Below are 20,398 nucleotides of genomic sequence, written 5' to 3'. Positions count from 1 at the left end.
TTTGGCTCAGGTCATGATCTCAGGTCCTGAGATGCAGTCCATGGTAGGGTTCCAGGTGAAGAGTGGAGCCTACTAAGATTTTCTCTCTCTCTATCTCTCACTCCTCTCTCTCACTGTCTCTTCTCCCTCTGCTCTCCCCACCCACCCCATGCACCCACTCTCCCTCTCTAAAGCAAAACAAAAACAACAAACAAACAAACAAAAAAGGGTATGTGAAAATTGTTTACTTGCTCCAGGCTCAAGCATTTTCCAGGGACTTTCTATAGATGTAATTAGAAACACTTCTTCCTAATGATTCATGAATTTGTGGCATTGTGTGACATCCAGTAGGATGAGTTTTGTATAAACTTAAAGATATAGGTATACAGTTTTAAAACTGAATAAAAGGGGGCCCAACACTATATATTTTAGTAAATTTTGGAGGAAAGACACTTAGAGAGCGATCACCAGACAACTACAGTTTCAAGATTATATAAATGCCATTCGTTCTACAGTTTGAGCTTATTAACTTGGAACAGAAAATAGTTATCCAACCAATAAATAATTTCAGTTGCTTACTCTATCTTACTCTATCTTCTTTTTCTCTCCTGAGAGGTGGGATCATTTTGGCTAGTTCTTGCCTATAGTTTCCAACTTAAAGTTATATATCGCATGTATGGACCAAAGCATTAACTTATTGTGAGAGAACTTCCAAATTCCTCTTGCCATGCTGTGGTAATTGAAATAGAATCTCTTTGTTGAGGTGATACAGTCACAAAATCAAAACCTTAAGGATCACTGAATCACTGCCTGAAAGACAGTGATTGTCCTTGGAGACAATCTAAAATTTTTGAGCATGAAATATACATTTCATTGTGTGAGTCCAGTAAGATTTGGGGGTAGTTTATTTTCTTTTTATTTTCTTTATTTTTTTTCTTTTTCAAAAAAATTTCCAGAGAAGTTTTAGGTTCGCAGCAAAATTGAGCAGAAGGTACAGAGACTTTTCATATAGATACCTCCTTCCCCCCAAATGCTTAGCCTCCCCCATTATCAACATCCTCCACTAGAGTAGTACACATGTTACAATTGATACGTATGCTGACATATAAACCACCCCAAATCCAAACTTTACATTAGGTGAGGTAGTATTTTAAAGAAGATTAAAATAATCAACAGGTGCAAGTCACTGTGGACCTTTCAAACTAGTAAACTTGTTCACTTGATTTCTAAAACCATACAATTCTAAATAGCCTCATATCACAGAGATTTAAAGCAATAACACACACACACACACACACACACACACATGCATTGTCAAAGTTGATTTTATTCAGAGGTAGGAGATAGTCTTTTTTTTTGTCAATTAAAATATTGACACATTCTTGTCAATAAGGTATAAATACTATAACTTTATAGTTCATTTTTAGTGCTTTGGATAGAAACCCTGAGAGTTCGTATTAGTTAGCATTTGCTCAGCCCATTGTTAAGGTCTTTGAAGAAACACAGATAAACAGATCAGTATTATTTTCTTGGCTGTCATAGTAGAATACCACACACTGTATGGCTTAAATAACATAAATTTATTTTCTCATAGTTCTGGAGGCCAGAAATTCAGAGTCATTAGCGTTGGTTTCTGATGAGTTCTCTCTACTTGACACTTATTTTTTTGTCCTCACCTGGTCTTTCCTTCGTTTGTGTGGGTTTTTTTTTTTTTTTTTTGGAGGGGGGGCGGTGGGAGAGGGATATTTCTGTAACATCTCTTCCCATTCTTTTTCTTTTTTTAAAATCTCTTCCTAGTCTTATAAGGATATCAAGCCCATCAGATTAGAGCTCCCCCTTATGACTCTGTTTAAACTTATTTGCCTCCTTAAGGAATTTATCTCTAAATATATTAACACTGAGGATTAGAGCTTCAACATGAATTTGTGGGTATATAATTCAATCCATAAGAGGTATGTAATACCTGTAGAATTCCCTCCTTCCTGGGGAGGGAAAAAAGAGAGAAAACAACTATCAGAGATGGACAAGAAACATCTCTCCTACTAAGCAAGCAAAAAACATTTTATTGCTGTGTTCAACTCAATGTTTATAAACTTTAATATTATGGCTAAGTGGACTGTAACTATCCCATGGAGGACTGAGCATTTTATCAAAAGAATTTTGGTTTCTCCTTGTGATTTTATCCCTTTAGTGTCAATCACTTCTCCTTTAGAAGCCTCCTTGCAAACCATAAGTGACTCTTAATCTCACAAAACAAACTGAGGGTTGCTGGGGGGAGGGAGTTTGGGAGAAAGGGGTGGGATTATGGACATTGGGGAGGGTATGTGCTTTGGTGAGTGCTGTGAAGTGTGTAAACCTGGTGATTCACAGACCTGTACCCCTGGGGATAAAAATATATGTCTATAAAATATAAAAAATTAATTAAAAAAAAAAAAGAAGCCTCCTTGCATCAAGAAGGCTGGATAGCCTTTTTTTATACCAGAAAGCTCTGAATGGAACCGGAAATGCATGGGTAAATTAATCCAATGTTACTCTGTAATGAAGTCTTTCCAGAGGAAATACTTTCCAGAGGATCCTCATTATTAACTTTTCTGAGCCCCATTGTCCAACCTAACTTAAAGAGAATCTACGATGAGATTCAATGTTAATATCTAAATAGTTCAATAATAAAAGATGAACATTCAGATGTCCTGAATTTGATTAAAAATTTCCCTCCTGTGATCAAATTGTCAAGTTGAAATTAGATATAAAATTCCTCTTGGGAGTTAAAATCATCATCATCATCATCATCATCATCATCATCACCATCATAAGTCTTAAATTGAAATATACAGAAGTTAAAGTACAAAGTAAAACTACTTACCTTGTGAATTAAAGACCAAAGGAAATAATGTCTAAAAGTAATCATCCTCAGAGTTTAATGTGGTTAGAACAGTGTGGAGGGGTTCTCAGTGTCTAGGTAGGTTTGTTTCTTTCAGACAGCCTAGACTGTCTTACACCAAAATAACTGCCATGCACACAGGGCCCTAGCAGTTCTATTATTTCAATAATAAGATTCTTCAATATCTCATGCTTTTAAAGACTCCAAAGTAGTAATAATACATACATAAAATGAAAAGGTTCCTACATCCACCATATTTAGAAACCAGTCAAAACCAATGTGAAAGCATCATTTTGAGCTTGCTAAAAATTAATTATCTAGAGGTTCAGCTGTAGCTGAGGGAAAAAGGGTTGATGGAAGAAATCATGATCACACATTTCCCAAGGCAACATTTCACCTCTATTGTTGTCAAGAGACCATTACTTTGAACTACATCTTACCTGGGAGAAAATTTCCATTGTGTCCTGGAACTATGATTACCATATCTAGAAGTTTCATTTTAAAGGAGTGGTGTGTTAAGAAATGACATCTGAGAAATATCTGCCTTCTTGCAATGCTGAGGAATCAGCTATCGTGATAAATTTGAGAGGATTTTCTTTTCTATTTATGAATTTCAGTCCTCTTAGTTCTCAATTTTCCTTTGTGCTTGGGTTAAATTAAGTATGAGTGCTGCTGGTGATGGCATCAGAACTCACTTGTGAACAACTATTTTCAGGTCCGTGATTCAGTTCTGTTCCTGTTGTGAGACGAGCCTTCCCAGGACATGGTCTCCATCACCTCAGCTTTGTTTTGGGTGGACAAAGATCCTCAACATTCTCATGAACTGATGCTCCTGTTGATAATTCTGAATCAGCTCAGTTGAAGACTGACTCCAGGGCTGAGTCCCTGTTACTTCTCAGATTTCAATACTACATGATGTCAGTAATAATTTATTTTATTTTATTTTGCTTTATATTTTTTGCTGTAGTTCTGGTGGTGTGTTACATCATTCTTCCTCCCACACTGTCTACTTCTCTTATCCTTGAGGACTCAGTTCATGTAGTACAATTAATCCACATTTATTTACTCCCCATCATTCCCTAACATATGTGAGTTGGACATTCATTATTCTAAATATTCCTTAATTTGTGATTTCTAGGACTCCAAAACTATCCATTCTTGAAACAAAATTTATGGATACTTATTTTCCTGAACTGGAGAGAGTCATTCAGGACGTAATCCTCCATCAAACCAGATTCTCCATTAGCCTGAGACAGCATTTGTTCTCACTCTGCCAGATGTGTTTACTATATAGGTAGGATCATTTTTCAATGCTATTTGACAAGAGATAAAATAGATAAAGTTGTGTAACATACATATCTACATTTATGCCTTTATGGGCCCAGGCAAATATCACCAAAATATTAAGTTTTCAGGGCTGAATCCTTTAGTTCAACACACAAAATATTAAATGTTTAAATTATGTCTTAATTTTCACGGAAGCATTTTCTGCCTGTTCTGTCTGCTAACACATTATTGCTCTGTAGTTACTCTAAAACATTCTAATTATTTGACAAGAATATTGACTTTGAACTCAAAGTTTCTCAATAACCTTAAAAATCCAGATTGTGATAAATGATAACTGAAGGGATAGAGGGTGTTTGGAGACTGAGAAAAACCATGAAAAAATAGAATTAAAGCAAAAGAAAACTATGCCAGCCAAGAATGGCCTGGCGTCCCTCTCCTAATGCTGCCATTCCCAAGGAGGTAAAGAATGGTGGAGTTTTCTCGTGTTTATGATTTTTGCTCTTATTTTTGTTTTTTATCTGTGTGATGTGAAGGAAGATGGAAAAGCCCAGTGTGAGGATGGAGTGGCTCTAGGAAGGGAGAGAATTAAAGGAAAGGAAACCACAGTTACAGAAGTAGGTTGTACATTATGAACCAACTGACTTTTAATGTGTTTAAGAGATGCCAATAAAAACTGCAATCCTAATTTGACTGGACTATTACTTTTATGAAAGCTCATATGTGATTCATTTTGTAACCCATCTTTTAAGATTTAAGTGTAAGTTGCACCTTACAAATACCTCATTGTGCTTTTGATAAAAAATTGTCACCTTTGACCTGAACAGAAAGTTAATTTCCACTATAGCAGCTTAACAATTGGATTTAAATTGTAAAGACGTGAAGAGCAATTACACATGAGATATTGGGATTCTTGAAATCAATTACACAGTCAGTATGACATTATAGCAATGCATTAACATCAAACCTGCATTTTGAGAGATAATATACACTTTATAATTGATATTTCAAGTGGAGAATCAGACTTTTATGGTATTAGATAAGGCCAATAAATTAGGAAGTCTGAAAACTCTCATGACTTTTCAAATTGGAAATGTACATTGAGCTACGTGTGGACTTTTGAAGTCAGTCTAAAGTCTCTGTGTGTATGTGTGTATGTGTGTGTATGTGTTTTTATTAAGGGCCCATGCCTTTATTCATACGTACACATCCTACATGGTAACACATGAGTAGAATGCGGTTGACATATGACCATAACGTTTCTCTTTTTCATAGGTAAGCAAATATTTTACTTGTACTTCGCTGTAACAATCACTTCGGTAAGGAGCACAGCCATGGTTCCAGACTTAGCCAGCTGGAACCTAGCTCTGAGAGGCATAGTTAGTTCTCCAGAAGAATCTTGTGTTTCTGTTCTGTTACAACCATGCTGAGGATGTTATTTATTAGAAAATGGCAGCTATCCCTTCAAAGCGTGGGAGTATGCCAAGGTTGCAGACTTACCCAGTAGGCGGAAACTAGATTTTCTTGGAAGTGAATTTTGTAATGGGACTTTTGATCATACAGACTTTGGAAGCTCTCTGTGTGGGTACAGGATGATTATTATTGGTATCCTGAAAAACATTTACAGACCAGGGACTATCAGGGATCAAGATAAAGAACATTATCATAGTTATCATATGTTACCGGAATTCATTGATGTTTAGCAGTTTTAGCACTGGGTGGGAGAAATCTTGGGGGCTTGCAAGGTCTCGAAGATATTATTACTGGTGATGTGTATGAGGGAGTGAAGATAGATGATAAAATTGTGAGGAATGGAAACCAAGAATTTCTAGAATACTTTAGCATGCACCTGGGAGAAAAGGAGACCTTAAAAAGTAGGACCGGGTATTATAATTTGCATTTATTTTAATGTTTTTCAGGAGACTTTAGTATTTTTTTTTCATCTCCTATGGTTTTGCATTGATCTTTCTATAATTGTAACACCATGGTGATATGAGGTTCATGTGAACTCAGATTTAATTTAAATTACAGATAATTTATTGAAAAATTTGCAATGTATCCATTTAGTTGGATATTCAAAATATACACTTGGGTTTATCCATGTAATCAGAAAACTATCAATTTCAACCATATTGTTTGATCCAACATAGAACTGATTTTATTGAACCATAATTGTTGTCATGTGCCAAATTTGAGAGGTTTTTAAAAGAACAGCTCTATGATGCTTATATTTATTTATGAAACGATGTTGACCCTATTGTTAACTAATTTGTTGTTAAAGTAATTATTACTTATTAATTAACTAATTTGTACCATTTGTATTTTTGAGAATTTATGGGAGATGTTGTTCAGTGACACTGCAATTGTAACTTAGTCTCTTATTCAGCCAGAATGGTTTTCTTGAATCACAAATACTAGAAATCACATCCCTAATCTTTACTCATTTTCCACAAACCAGGAATCCCAGAGTCAAATTAGTGGTCTACCTACCTAGTGTGTATGCCACCTTCCCTAGGCCAATGTACAAAGTCATTATTGTTGTTGTAAAGAAATTATTGTTGTTACTATTTTGTTATTTCCTATTTATTGCATTATTTTATTACACTCTTATCACACCATTTTTCTTTTATCGTATCACTATTTTATAAGTAGTGAGAAAGTTTCTAAAAGGCAAAACAAAGGATACTGGGGACACATTTTGTTGTTTTGCAAATATGAATACTGAATTTTTTTAAAAGTCATTCTTACTAATCAAGAAGAATAAAATTTTCTATATGCAGGCATTTATTACTCATAATGCCCAGTTGCTAATTATTGCCAGGATTAGTTTTAACTCAAGATTTTATATTACTGCTTATGTGTTCACTTTAAAAACTATGAAGCCCTCAAGGGCAGTTTATTTGTGTCTCCTCCGTGGCCATCATATTGATTTGTACAAGGAGCTGGTAATCTTTTTATAAATTAATGAATGGCATTGTCACGGTATTTTTAAATACTGTCAGTAGAAATTGCTGAATGAGAGGGTAAAAAGCTAGCAAAAATAAAAACTGTATTAATAAGGTTGGAACACTGATTAAATGCAGAAATGAGAAACCCAGACAACAAGAATAAGTTTGCTCAAAATGAAAGTTCAAAGTCCACACAAAAGCATGATCTTATTAGTTCAAATGAAGTCTTTTTTAGACAGAAATAATTTCAGTTTGGCATGGTTAACAATGTTTCATTTAACTGTCTTCTGGAAAGTCTCTTGGATCAAAACCCAAAGTATCTGAGATCTTCATCAGACCTCTGTGCTGTTCCCCAAAAGTCGCCACAATGACCTTGCAGACCCCTGATGTATACTTCTGTCTGCTGCACTAAACATCTCACTTGCAGCTGAAGAAGGTAATTAGAAGCTTTCTATGATGAGGATGTGCGTGTTTTGAGATGAGGTCTTAGGCTGCACTGCTGAAGGATTTACGAATTAAATTTGCCTGCCGAGCTGCTGCAAAGGTGACAGCATCTCCAGTTTACAACCGTGTTTTTAATTTAGACATGATATGCATGGCCAGAAACAACAACAGTCATTTCCTTTTACAAGCCTTATTACTTATAAATCATGACAGTGGCAGAGCTGCATTAATGTGAAGGGATGAATAGATAACAATTCCAAAGACGGCTTTTTTTTTTTTTTTTAAGGCCTTACTTCCCAAAGAAACAAAAGTAAACGAAATAGAATTTTCTATTATTCTCACATAAGAATATATCATGTGTTGAAGTATGGGGGAAAGTAAGCTGATGCTATAATCTACTTTGAGTGGCATCCACAATTAAGAAGTGACGATTGTCAGGTAGAGGAGTAGAAAGACCAAGAAAGCAAGTATTGGACAAGTGTAATGTCAGTGTCTAGGTGGCAGGTATATGGATATTTTCTGTAAAATTCTATCCCATTTTCTGTATGTTTAAAAATTTTCATAATAAAGTGTTGGCAAATAGGAGCTGGAATAGAGAAACACAGCCTTAGGAGATATAGGAAAAGAATCCAAAGATGTATTTCTCTGTTGCCAATTATCTTTTGAAAACTGAAAGCAAATTGGGTTAATTGTCAATTTGCTCCCTGTACGTCACTAAGGATCTGGAAACTGGAACTCTTTGTGCATTTGACTATTGCGCTATTACTCTGTATAGTGCTAACCAATTCTGTCCATGATAGGTAACTTGAACTTCATGGTCGGATCCATTTATTTAATGATTTTCCAAGTTCATGTCTGAATCTCAATCTAATCTATTACATGCTAATCAATCCCATAGACAATTATTATAAGATTGCTCTCCTTTGAGTATTAATTGGTTATTAAAAGCTACTGATGGCCATATACTGCTTTTCATGCCGCTCTTACATTTTCATTCTCTTGTGATCGTACATATTAATCTCTATTAAAGAATATTGAAACAAACCATAAGAGACTCTTAATCTCAGGAAGCAAACTGAGGGCTGCTGGGGACTGATTGTGGAAGAGGTGTTAGGGTAGCTGGATGATGGACATTGGGGAGGGTATGTACTGTGGTGAGTGCTGTGAATTGCGTAAGACTGATGATTCACAAACCTTCATCTCTGAAACAAATAACACATTTTATGTTAATAAAAAAATAAATAGGGGCACCTGGGTGGGTCAGTGGGTTGAAGCCTCTGCCTCCGGCTCAGGTCATGATCCCGGGGTTTTGGGATCGAGCCCCACATCTGGCTATCTGCTCCACAGTGAGCCTGCTTCGTCCTCTCTCTCTGCCTGCCTCTCCACTCACTTGTGATTTCTCTTTCTGTCAAATAAATAAATAAAATCTTTTTAAAAAATTAAATAAGTAAATAAGTAAATAAAGAAAAATAATATCACTACAGGCTTTTCAACAAAGCCTAGTTCGTATCACATATCAAATCTATCAGAAGAAATGACTCATGTCTGTAGATGACTTAAGGTTCCATTAACAGGTAATACATGGAAACTACTATGATGATATTCTGTTTTTAGGACTTAGAAATACTAAATAATAATGTTCTAGAAGCCTGGAGCTCTGCACAAGCACATGCTTCAAGCAAGTCCGACACTTTTATTAAGACAAAACAGTAATTTAAAAAGAAAAATTCTATGAAGTTTTTCAGAAAATAAGGTGAGAATGCAACATTTGAGACAAATAGGGTGATATTTAAGCACAGGGACCTTGGATCAGGAGTCCTGAACTTAGAACCTCCTGTATAGCTCAGGAGCTCCAAGACCATGAGAGAGTCCTGTAATATCTCCAAACCTGAGCTTTCTCTACAATATTGATATCAGAGTAGTTTTATTATTTTTTTTTATGTCTTGCCTTCTTGCGAATTATTAAATAAAATTATACATATCCACATTCTATAATGCCTGGAAAATAGTACATAATCAATGAAAGATGATTAGTGTTATTAAAACTATCTTTCAGCAATTAATACACTGAGTATTCAAAATGAGATGTTTCTTAAAAGTAAGCACAGCAAGTATCACTTTGATTTTAGAGTGAAATAGCAAACACTGTTATAAATTCAAATTATTTAGTAAGAAATATATTTTCTTAGCTGATGGACTGGAAAATCTAATGAATTTGTGCAGAGAGCTGTTTTAAAAATAATAGATACTGCAGAGAATGGAGCATCTCATTCTCCTGGGAGAGAACATTCTCTGAGAAAATGTGTTGATTGAAAAAACACAGGTTGCTGAATTTCTATTTTAAAATATATTTCCTTTAAAACCTTGTTATTTACGTTAAAAAGAAGATAATATTTTTATAAGTGAAATAACAGAACAATAATATCTTATACTTCCAAGTGTTATCTCTATATAGAAATAGAAACACATTTTTAAAAATCAATGAAGATGCACAAGAAAACTACAAATAATTACTTCTGGTGATGAGGATGGAATAAATACAGCATTAGGAGGTTACTGACATCTGACATTTTAAAGAGGCAGATATTTAACCAAGATACTTATTGTCCCTGAAGGTGGTACATACAAACCATAAGACTGAATCTTTCTTTGTTGTTGTTGTTTTAAGACTGAATCTTTTAAGTAGCAAATATATATCTTCTCACATGCTTGCAATTAGTTTGAAATAGCATGTCCATTTACAGTATTAGTAGCAATAAAGTGCACTAGAATTTCATACCCTCTGTTGAAGCATCAAATTTTATAGAAGATTTATTAATCTTGGATCATTCCTAAGAATATTTTTCCTTTTTAAAAAATATTTCATTTATTTATTTGACAGACAGAGATCACAAGTAGGCAGAGAGGCAGGCACAGGGAGGAAGGAAGCAGGCTCCCTGCTGAGCAGAGAGCCCGATGCGGAGGCTGGATCCCAGGATGCTGAGATCATGACCTGAACCGAAAGACAGAGACTTTAACCCACTGAGCCCTCCAGGAGCCCCCCCTAAGAATATTTTTAATGATTAATGATATGTCATTTTTTCATGAACTATTTTTTTAAATGGTAGGAAAATATTTTTAAACACAAATATAGACATTGGAATACATTATTTATTTTTAAAGTTGGTACATGTTGAATACTAGAAGGCTATAATTTTATTCTTTTTAAAAATATTTTATTTAGTTATTTGACAGAGAGAGCACAAGCAGTGGGGAGAAGCAGGCTGCCCGCTGAACAAGGAAGCCCTATGGGGGGCTTGATCCCAGGACCTGGGACCATGACCTGATCCAAAGGCAGACAGTAAATGACTGAGCCACCCAGGCGCCCCTATAATTTTATTCTTAAATGTAGGAAGGAAAAGGATTATTATAAACCTGAACAGAATATATGCCGTTGTGTTCTTTCCCTCATAATTAGAATCCATATGAACAAAAGGAGTAAATAATAAAAACTGATTGACAGTAGGAACTTGAAAAGAGTGAACTAGATTGTGAAATTAATTGAGGAAAACAATTTTTAAAATACTTTTGTCTCAAGGCTATTAACTTTAAAGAAATGTCTACAAGCAGTATTTCTTTAGTAATTTTTCATTAATTTTTTATTCATTTACTTATTAACTCATTCCACAAGTACATACTGAGTGTTTGCAGGATGTCTGCTATTCCGTCCTGAACCATGGAACTTACATGAAGGGGATAATGAGATATATTAACCCAGGCTTCATTTCTGGTTTTTGGTAATTTTTACTTTTTTTTTAGAAAAATCATCTGTTTCACAAAATGCAGAGTTTTGTGATGTGATGAATTATAAGTCTTTCCAATATTTAATTAACCCTGCATTTCCAAAACAAGGAAAACTGATCACATTTTAGCATTCCTTTAAAAATATTAAAATCCTATAGGTTTTATCCAGAAGTTTTGCATCTATATTCTTAATGATGGTTAATATGAAGTATGTCTTGTTGCATTGGTTTTACTAGACAAGTTCTGTCATTATTCTGGATTATTAAGGAATATAAAAAACATTTAATCTGTTTTATGGTCAATGTATATTATATATAATAACATGATAATCTTATTTTATGTTATAAAACATGTAACACACTTAATGATGCATAAAATATAAAGATGCATACATATGATATAAATACATATAATAAATAAACATATATAAATTACAGCTTTAGACTCTGAAGCTTTTTGACTCTGATGATGTTTCTAAAGTTACATTTTGCCTTTTAAATTTTCTTAGTTGTTATTTATTTTTTTTTGTTCAAAAATATTTTCCTAAATAATCTTTCAATTAGCTTACATATTTGAAGCATTCATGTAAAGCAGTACATATTATTCTTATTATTCTCTTAAAAATCCACACTGTTAGGGTCATGTTGGCTATGTACTTTCCTATTTTTTGTGTTCTAGATTTCTCTTTATTAAAGTTGTTAAATATTACATTAAAAATAATTTATTAAATTTGTTTATTTTTAATTTTTACTTTATTTTTTAAACATTTATTTTGTAGTTATATATTCTAAATTTGTTTTTTTCTAAGTTGGACTATTTGTGCTGAATCTTCTGGATGTATATAATTATTGTTCCCTAACATTTTTTTCACACTTCAAATATTTATTCCAGTTTAAAGGCCATGTTTTATATCATATTTACATTAGATAGTTATTTAGTTTTAATGAAGAAATCCAAAATCTTTTTTTTCTAGTTTTTTTTGAGATATCATTGGCATATAGCATTGTATAAGGTTATGATTTGATATACTATATATATATATATATAGTGAAATGATTACCATATTAAGTTCAGTTCACACCATCATCATCTTATATAATTTGTGGTGAGAATATCTAATATCTACTCTCTTAGCAACTTTCAAGTAACCAATACAATATTATCTATAGTCATCATGCTATATGCTTAGATTTCTGGAACTTACTTGTCCTATAACTGAAAGTTTGTACCCTTTGTTCAACATCTCCCCATTTCCTCCAACCCCCACCCCCTTGGGAATCACCATTATAGTCTCTTTGTTTATGAGTTATTATTTTGAGTGTTTACATCTATAAGTGAAATCATACAATATTTGTCTTTCCTTATGGAACCCTCAATATCCATCTATGTTATCACAAATGTCAGGAGTTTCTTCTTTCTCACAACTGAATAATATAAAATAAAATAACATAATATAATATAGTATAACATAATATAATAAAATACAAAAACACATATACATACACTATATCTTCTTTATCCATTCATCTATAAATGGACACTTAGGTGTTCCTATTTCTTGGCTATTGTGAATAATCCTGCAATAAGCATGGGAATGAAGATAATTCATCAAAATTTTGATTTCGTTACTATTGGACAAATACCCAGAGTGGGATTTCTGGATCATATGATAGCTTTATTTTTGTATTTAGTTTTAATTTTTTAAGGAAACACCAACTATTTTCCATAATGGCTGCACCAATCCTACCAACAATGCACAAGGGTTCCTTTTCTCTATGGCCTTGCCAATACTTTTTGTCTCTTTTCTTTTTAAGAACCATCTTAACAGTTATGAGGTGATATCTCATTGTGTTTTTGATTTGCATTTTCTTGGTGATTAGAGATGTTACCTCTATATGTAATTGTCAATACGTTAAGCCACTCATTTGTCATTCTTGCAAATAAATGTTGTTTTCCCTAATAATTTATCAGCTCAAAAGCTCTCTGCCTTAGGATTTGCTTTGTAGAGATCCAAGTTCTAGTAATTCCCAATTTTAGAGCAAGAAAATTAAGACATTAAAACCGAGAAAGGTGGAGATTTTATTGAACGGTTACTTACTGAAGTCATTACAAGATACTGCCTTGGGCATCTAATCCTTAACAAGACAATTTCCTGAGGTTAATCTTTCCATTCAGACTCATTAAATTGATTTTATTTAAAGCTTCTATTTCTCTTATAGTCAGCTAATATTGAACGAACTCAATATTGGGAGTTTGAGCAGTAATTTCAGCATATCTGGATGGTTCTATTGTACTGTCAGTGAAGCACATTAAAGGTTGACTAAGGCCTCACTCCACAAACTTTGTAGCAGCATTTAATAAAGCATACTTAAATCATATACATTTTATTGCAAAATATTATCTCTTGGACACAAATCAAGTTAGGAAGGGAAAATTTAACATCTATGAATTTACACACTGAATAGTTACATTAATGAGTTAACATTATATTTTAATTCAGAAGTTATCCTATAGTAAAAAAAAAAAAGGTTCTAAAATTGCCAAATTTTTTATTAAGATTATTTATTTATTTATTTGACAGAGGCCACCAGTAGGCAGAGAGGCAGGCAGAGAAAGAGAGGGAGGGAAGCAGGCTCTCTGCTGAGCAGAGAGCCCAAAGCAGGGCTCAATCCCAGGACCCTGGGATCATGACCTGAGCTGAAGGCAGAAGCTTTAACCCCCTGAGCCACCCAAGCACCCCTAAAAATCGCCAAATATTTTTAAGTTAAAGTGATGGTTCTCTGGATAAGGATAAAAAGTATTATTTTCTAAACACGTTAAGCTAAAAAAAAGATAAAATAAAAATAAATATGTTAAGCTAAAGCATTTTAAAACTGAAATGAATTTGACTCAGTAGAGATATTTAAATGTGTTGTATATAACTTCAGTTTCATTTAAACTAAGTGTTACGAGTTTGAAATGTCAGACTGGCCATTACAAAAAATGAACTCCCCTCTCTATTTCAATATTTAAAGTATAAAGTATTGCTGGCTTGGCATGCTTATTGGATGCACTTATAGTATGTCTTATTATTCTGTGGATGCCCAATAAACTTTGATAGAAAAACAGATCATTCTACCATTGCACTTAAATCAATCTTAAAAGACTTTTCATTTGCGCACTGCAGTCTAACAGAGCTATAAAAAAGGTTCCTATGAAATTCTAATATTTGGAAAATTATAATTAATTGAGAATATCAACATATTGGAAAAGATTAAATTTGTGTTTACTATGATTAATTAAATTCTGACTTAATACAATAATATTAACAAGTAATTTTTTCTGATAGGATGGAGTGTTTCTATTTTTTTGGAAGATTTTATTTATTTATTTGACAGACAGAGATCACAAGGAGGCAGAGAAGCAAGCAGAGAGGCAGGCAGAGAGAGAAGAGGAAGCAGGCTCCCTGCTGAGCAGAGAGCCCAATGCGAGGCTCGATCCCAGAACCCTGAGATCGTGACCTGAGCTGAAGGCAGAGGCTTTAACCCACTGAGCCACCAAGGCACCCCTGGAGTGTTTCTATTCAATCAGAGATACTAAGTGCATATTTTCTCTAAAGCCCATATAAACATTTTAGAGTAATATTTTGAGAGTTTATTGTCAATTACTAATACTGCCAACAAAATTTATTTTCTTCAACTGTACATTATAGACACATTTTATATATGAACCTAGATTTTTATTGAATATTGATGTTCTTTATATTTTAGTTTGTAAGCCACTGGTCTACCTTTTCCATTTGATTTCATGGGCTTTAATGATTTCAAATAATATCTTTAATTTTTATACACACACACACACACACACACACACACCTATATTAATGTTGTAGGTGATAGAAAATCTTTGAAGGATTGTGAGATCTTTAAGAAGCAAAAATACATCCTCTTTGATTCTGGTATAGGAGTGGTAAATTTCAAAGATCAAATAACCTGATACACACTTTGCATTATAATAGGGATTCAAATGAAATAGAAAATATATAAAAGTGTATGTGTATTTATATGGGTGTAATTGCTGTGCGGTATCTTTGACAGTATTAATGCAAAAACTAAGTGTTAAAATTTACCTTTGACATGAATGTCACCAAACACGTAATCTATTTTACTAATTTATAATTATGTATTTTGAATGGATAAGATTTAACCTAAAATATCCAACCATATTGTAAATCTATACTATCCTCTAGTTATGTTTTATTGCAGTTAACTGGGGGAAGTATTTGATTTCCCAGAAACTGCACATGGAATGATGATGATAATTTCATTTCCTTTTATTAGGGTCCATCAGTTTTAAAGCATGCAGTTAATTGCATGTTGATTTCATAGTTGCAGTTTTAAACATCCAATTTCTGAAGTTCCACATGGTTAATATGTTTAACTTCTGGAGTGCCTTTCATTCCTGTAACATAGGGTAGAATGGTTCTGCTTCAAGTTATAACAACCTCACATCATGCCTTTAAAGTCTGTTTTCAAAATATTTAGAGAGCTTGAAAAATGCAATGTGAACATTTCAGAAAATACTATGCTAGGCAACTTTGAGAGAAGTGAGATTTTTTGTTTGTTTGTTTTGTTTTTGTGTGTGTGTGTGTGTGTGTGTGTGTGTGTGTGTGTGTGTGTGTTTTTAGAGCATATCCAAATGATATGTTACATAAGCAAAAGATCTCTGTCCTCTCGTCAGTGCTCTGGCTCTCAGACCCATCACCTCCAAAACTGCCATCACTCTTAATGCCTTCATGTCATTGCACAGCCGTTTGGAAATCTATACAAATTCTCATCCTGTGAGCATGGTTGGTTGCCTGTTCAGAATCCACTTCCCAATCCCCACTTTTACAGACACCGCTGGTGTTCAAGCAATCTGCTCTCTTTCACATAACTGGTTCTGAGCTGAGCTCCATTACCATGGAGCAGTAAACTGGTGTCATATGGGAAAAAGAGTATCTCACTTTTAACCAACAGTCACAAAAAACTTGATTTTCTTCTTTGGAGCATGAATCTTCCTCTGTAAGGAGGCAGCAGCAAAACAAAACATATTAGAAGCCAGTCTAGTGAGGAACTTGACCAGCCAAATCTTATACTTAACCTATGTCTGGACTTCTTTTTTCAAGAGCTACCATTCTTCCTGGTTGTTTGAGCCCACTTGAGTTAAGTAACATAAAAAACACAGCAAAACAAGCGTAATAAGTATATCTACCGTTTACTATTTAGTATCAGTTAATTTACCTAGAACTTATTATCTGTCTTGTAATGATTCACAGAAAAGATAAACAGCCTCATGGCTTGCATTATGATGTCTTTTATGTAAAATATTTCTCTCAATTCTACTTACTTTTAGGATCACTAGAGGTGAAATGTGTTACTTCTAATAAATATCCTAGTCAGTTAAATGAAAACAGTAAGGAAAACAATAGAATTAGTATAAATACCAATTTTCTTTTTATACAGCTGGAGAAATCCGTTTTATCCACAATTCCTCATCTACATTCCAAATTCAGACTTCATTTGGGCTTCATGTCACAATTTGTGTATCATCCATATGATCATCTCTGGGTACAGCAAAAATTGGGTCAATAAATTTTGAAGATGACAGTGTCTTTTATTGGTAACAAATTAGCTCCTATGGACATTTTGCAAACATATGTAATACCGTGTTCTGCATAATAAATTGCTATCCTCAAGACAACCTTAAGTTATTTACAATTAATTCAGAATAAATATCAGTGGGTTACAAAGTGCTTTTCTAGGCACTGAAATTGCATCATTGAAAAAAAAAATCACTTTTGCACATTTCCTAAAGGTACAAAATACTAATGTAATTAATTTTGCACTCTATAAAATCAAGATGATAAAATGTCAAAAGAATTCTAATACGCTGTGATAGAACACTACTTTCTAGCAAAAAGAACAAAGAGTCAAAAACAACTAGAAAGTCTACTAACGAACATGTTAGGTAAAATATAGTTATACTTTCTAAGGTAAGTGTTGTATTTATGATTAATTACCAAAGTTCTTCTCAATCTTATTTCATAAGATAAATCCTCTGCCCATATAAATGAGTTATAGTAATTATACACCACAATTTTAAACTATTTACTTATTCACATCTGCAACATTTTTCTAAAACTTTCAACAAATCAATATATCTTTAAGATTTTTTTCACACCTAGACTTGTCTTATGGAAATACCCACAGAGTTATGGATAATTCAGTTAAACCAGGTACTGATTACAAACAAATAAAAAAGATCTGTTTAGATTTAGCAAAATAAACATCATAAAGTTATTTCCATTGACATTTAATTTTGAAACACATAGCAAAATACAAACTGAGCAATCTGTCTAGACAGTGTCAAAATCACAGTGCCTTAAAGCACAGCATACAGGTAATAGGACTCTAGAATTATATGTCGGGCTTTTCATCTGAAAATAGAATTACCCACTTTCCAAAATGCATTATTTTAAGTCACTTTTAATTCAATGGCAAATGTATAAGTGGAATTAGAGATGGATTGGGTATTTTAAGATTGCAAATGAAACTACATTTCATGGGAAATCCCCTAAACTATTGATTGTTTGTTCAATTGCAATATACCCTGCCTGAGTTTTATCCATTAGACAGTTCATTATTAAACATTAAAATAATATTCTCTTAAAATTTTAATTCTCCTCTCTTTCCTATTGGATGAAGATGGTATAAGTTGTAAATGTGTTTTTAATTCATTCCAGGCCCAGAAAGAATAAGCTTATCTACCTTCTATAAATAAACAAACATGCCACAGTTAGTATTGTAATCACAGAATAAATTATTGTTTAGTAAAGATTATTGGGGAGAGCAAAATGGAGTCTCCTATGTCAAGCAGGGGCCTGTGTCAGGCAATGACACAAGAGGTAAGGTACTGCCTCTAGGAGACATCACGGGGACCAGCCTCTGCTACCCCCCCCCCCCCAGAACTGAAAAGAGCAGAACCAGAGGAGGTCTGCAGGGGCCCAAACCCAATTTAATCCCTTTAAAAAGGGGAGGATTTGGGCAGCAAACTGTCAGACGCTTCTGACATGACCCTTCTGTGTCTGACCACTAAAAAATGTCAGCTGCCAGCAAAGGCTCTTCCAGATTGATGTCGCAAGAGAACTGAGATCCCTCCCTGCTGGAACCCAGGGATCAGTAAGTGCGTAGAGCTGACCCAACCAGTCCGAGGCCTTATTGCAACCACACACCCACAGACTGACTTTTTGTTTGCTTCCGTAACTTCCTGCACCCTTCTGTTATCTTTGTTGGGTGGCTTGTCCTCTGTCCTGCTTGGTGTGCTGTGTAAGAAGCCAAATTTAATCACATGGGGAAATGTCATTGACCTTGGAATCCTGAACCTGTTTTATAATTGTGATTTAACTTAGCTTTATGATTGAATAAAGCTGGCATTGTGGAACAATAACTAGTGTGTGCACCTTCCTAATGTGCTTATGATGATTATATACAATTATTTTTGAAGCACATTGTTTCCATGTGTTCCCCACCCCCCCCTGCCTTTGGTGGAAATATAAACTCTCATTAGTATAAGAATGTTCTAATATTTTTTAAAAAGTATCATAGAACACTGTTATAATATGTGTATATGCTAAGATATGCATAAGCTGCCCAGTTGTGGAAATTCTTCAATGATTTCTTGCGAACGTTGCAACCAAAAATATAACATATTCACAACATAATGCTTTTTCTAATATTGTGTTTTATGAGGGGCTCCTACTAATAAAAACTGAGGAATGATTTCTGTAATTATGTTTGTATGACCATGAGTAAACTCAACTTCTCTGGGTGCGTGCCTTGATTTTTTGGTTAATCCAAGGTAAATGTAAAATGCCAGCACACAATAAATGCTAAAAATGTTTATAACTGTGCATTGTCAAACTAAGTAAATTTGAATGCAATTCAATCAGTGAAACTTCACAAAGCAATTAGAAAATACTTAGTGTCTTCTATGTTTCCTCTAGACATTTTAAATTTTAAGATAAATTTCAGTTCTTCTTTGTTTTAGCATATGCCCTTCCATGTAGAGGACAATGAATAAATAAGATTACACTTTTCTAATATCAACATGGCTCTTGGCAAATCATTCCGTCACTTAATCAGTATCACTTTCTGTCTATGAACTACATTTAATTAGCAAGGGTAACTACTGCATTTGACTTGCTTTTTATTACTACATTAGATTATTTAATGTTGCTGATTGTAAGTCATCATTTTCCTAGATGATAAACTCCCTCGATGACAATAACTGTGTGTTCACTATATTACCTCAGATGGAAAAAAGTATGAGACACATCAGTTACTTCAGTGAGTGAAGCTCTCTAAAGATACCAAAACTCTGAATCAAGGGGTGGAAATTAATATTTGACATAGTTAATGGGGTAATTAATTACTGATCCCCATGAACAAAATGAATAATGAGACTTAATTCATGTGTTATATTTGGTAAGAAAAACATTTTAACAATTGTCAGGTGAAATTCCTCTAAATTCCCTTTTCTGGTGATAACAGACATGGTGAACGTAATTGAATTTTCTCAAGTTGTTATTTGCAGAGACAAGAGAATTCTAACTGAAGAGTGTTTTGAAAGTGTACCAGAATGCCCCTGGGCCTGACAGACAGAAATGCCTATGGTGCTTCATAAAAATGAAGAAATTTTAAAGAAAATAATCTATACATTTAATAAAGACTCTTTTCTCTTCATTATTTATTTATTGCTTGATTATTCATTGACTATGATGAGCCTACATTCAAATCCTTAGAAAGGAAAATACATTCAGGCATCAACAGTGTGGAAGTATCACTGACAAACTAAATTCTGAAAATACAAGGCAAGAAACTCTGTGTTGTTGCTCTCTATTGTAACCGATCTTTCTTCCATCTCTTTGTTCGGTCACTTATTTCCCCAAAGTTATTTACTCTTCATAAATTTATGAATAGAATTATTAAAACATATACACATGGGCATCATGTCAGATGAAAAAATCAGGGAATGGTTTATCATTATTAAAAATTAAATT

This window comes from Mustela nivalis (assembly GCF_964662115.1).
Source record: "Mustela nivalis genome assembly, chromosome: 3".
NCBI lineage: Eukaryota > Metazoa > Chordata > Mammalia > Carnivora > Mustelidae > Mustela > Mustela nivalis.
The sequence above is the reverse complement of the archived record's forward strand: the minus strand, read 5'-3'. Positions refer to the sequence as shown.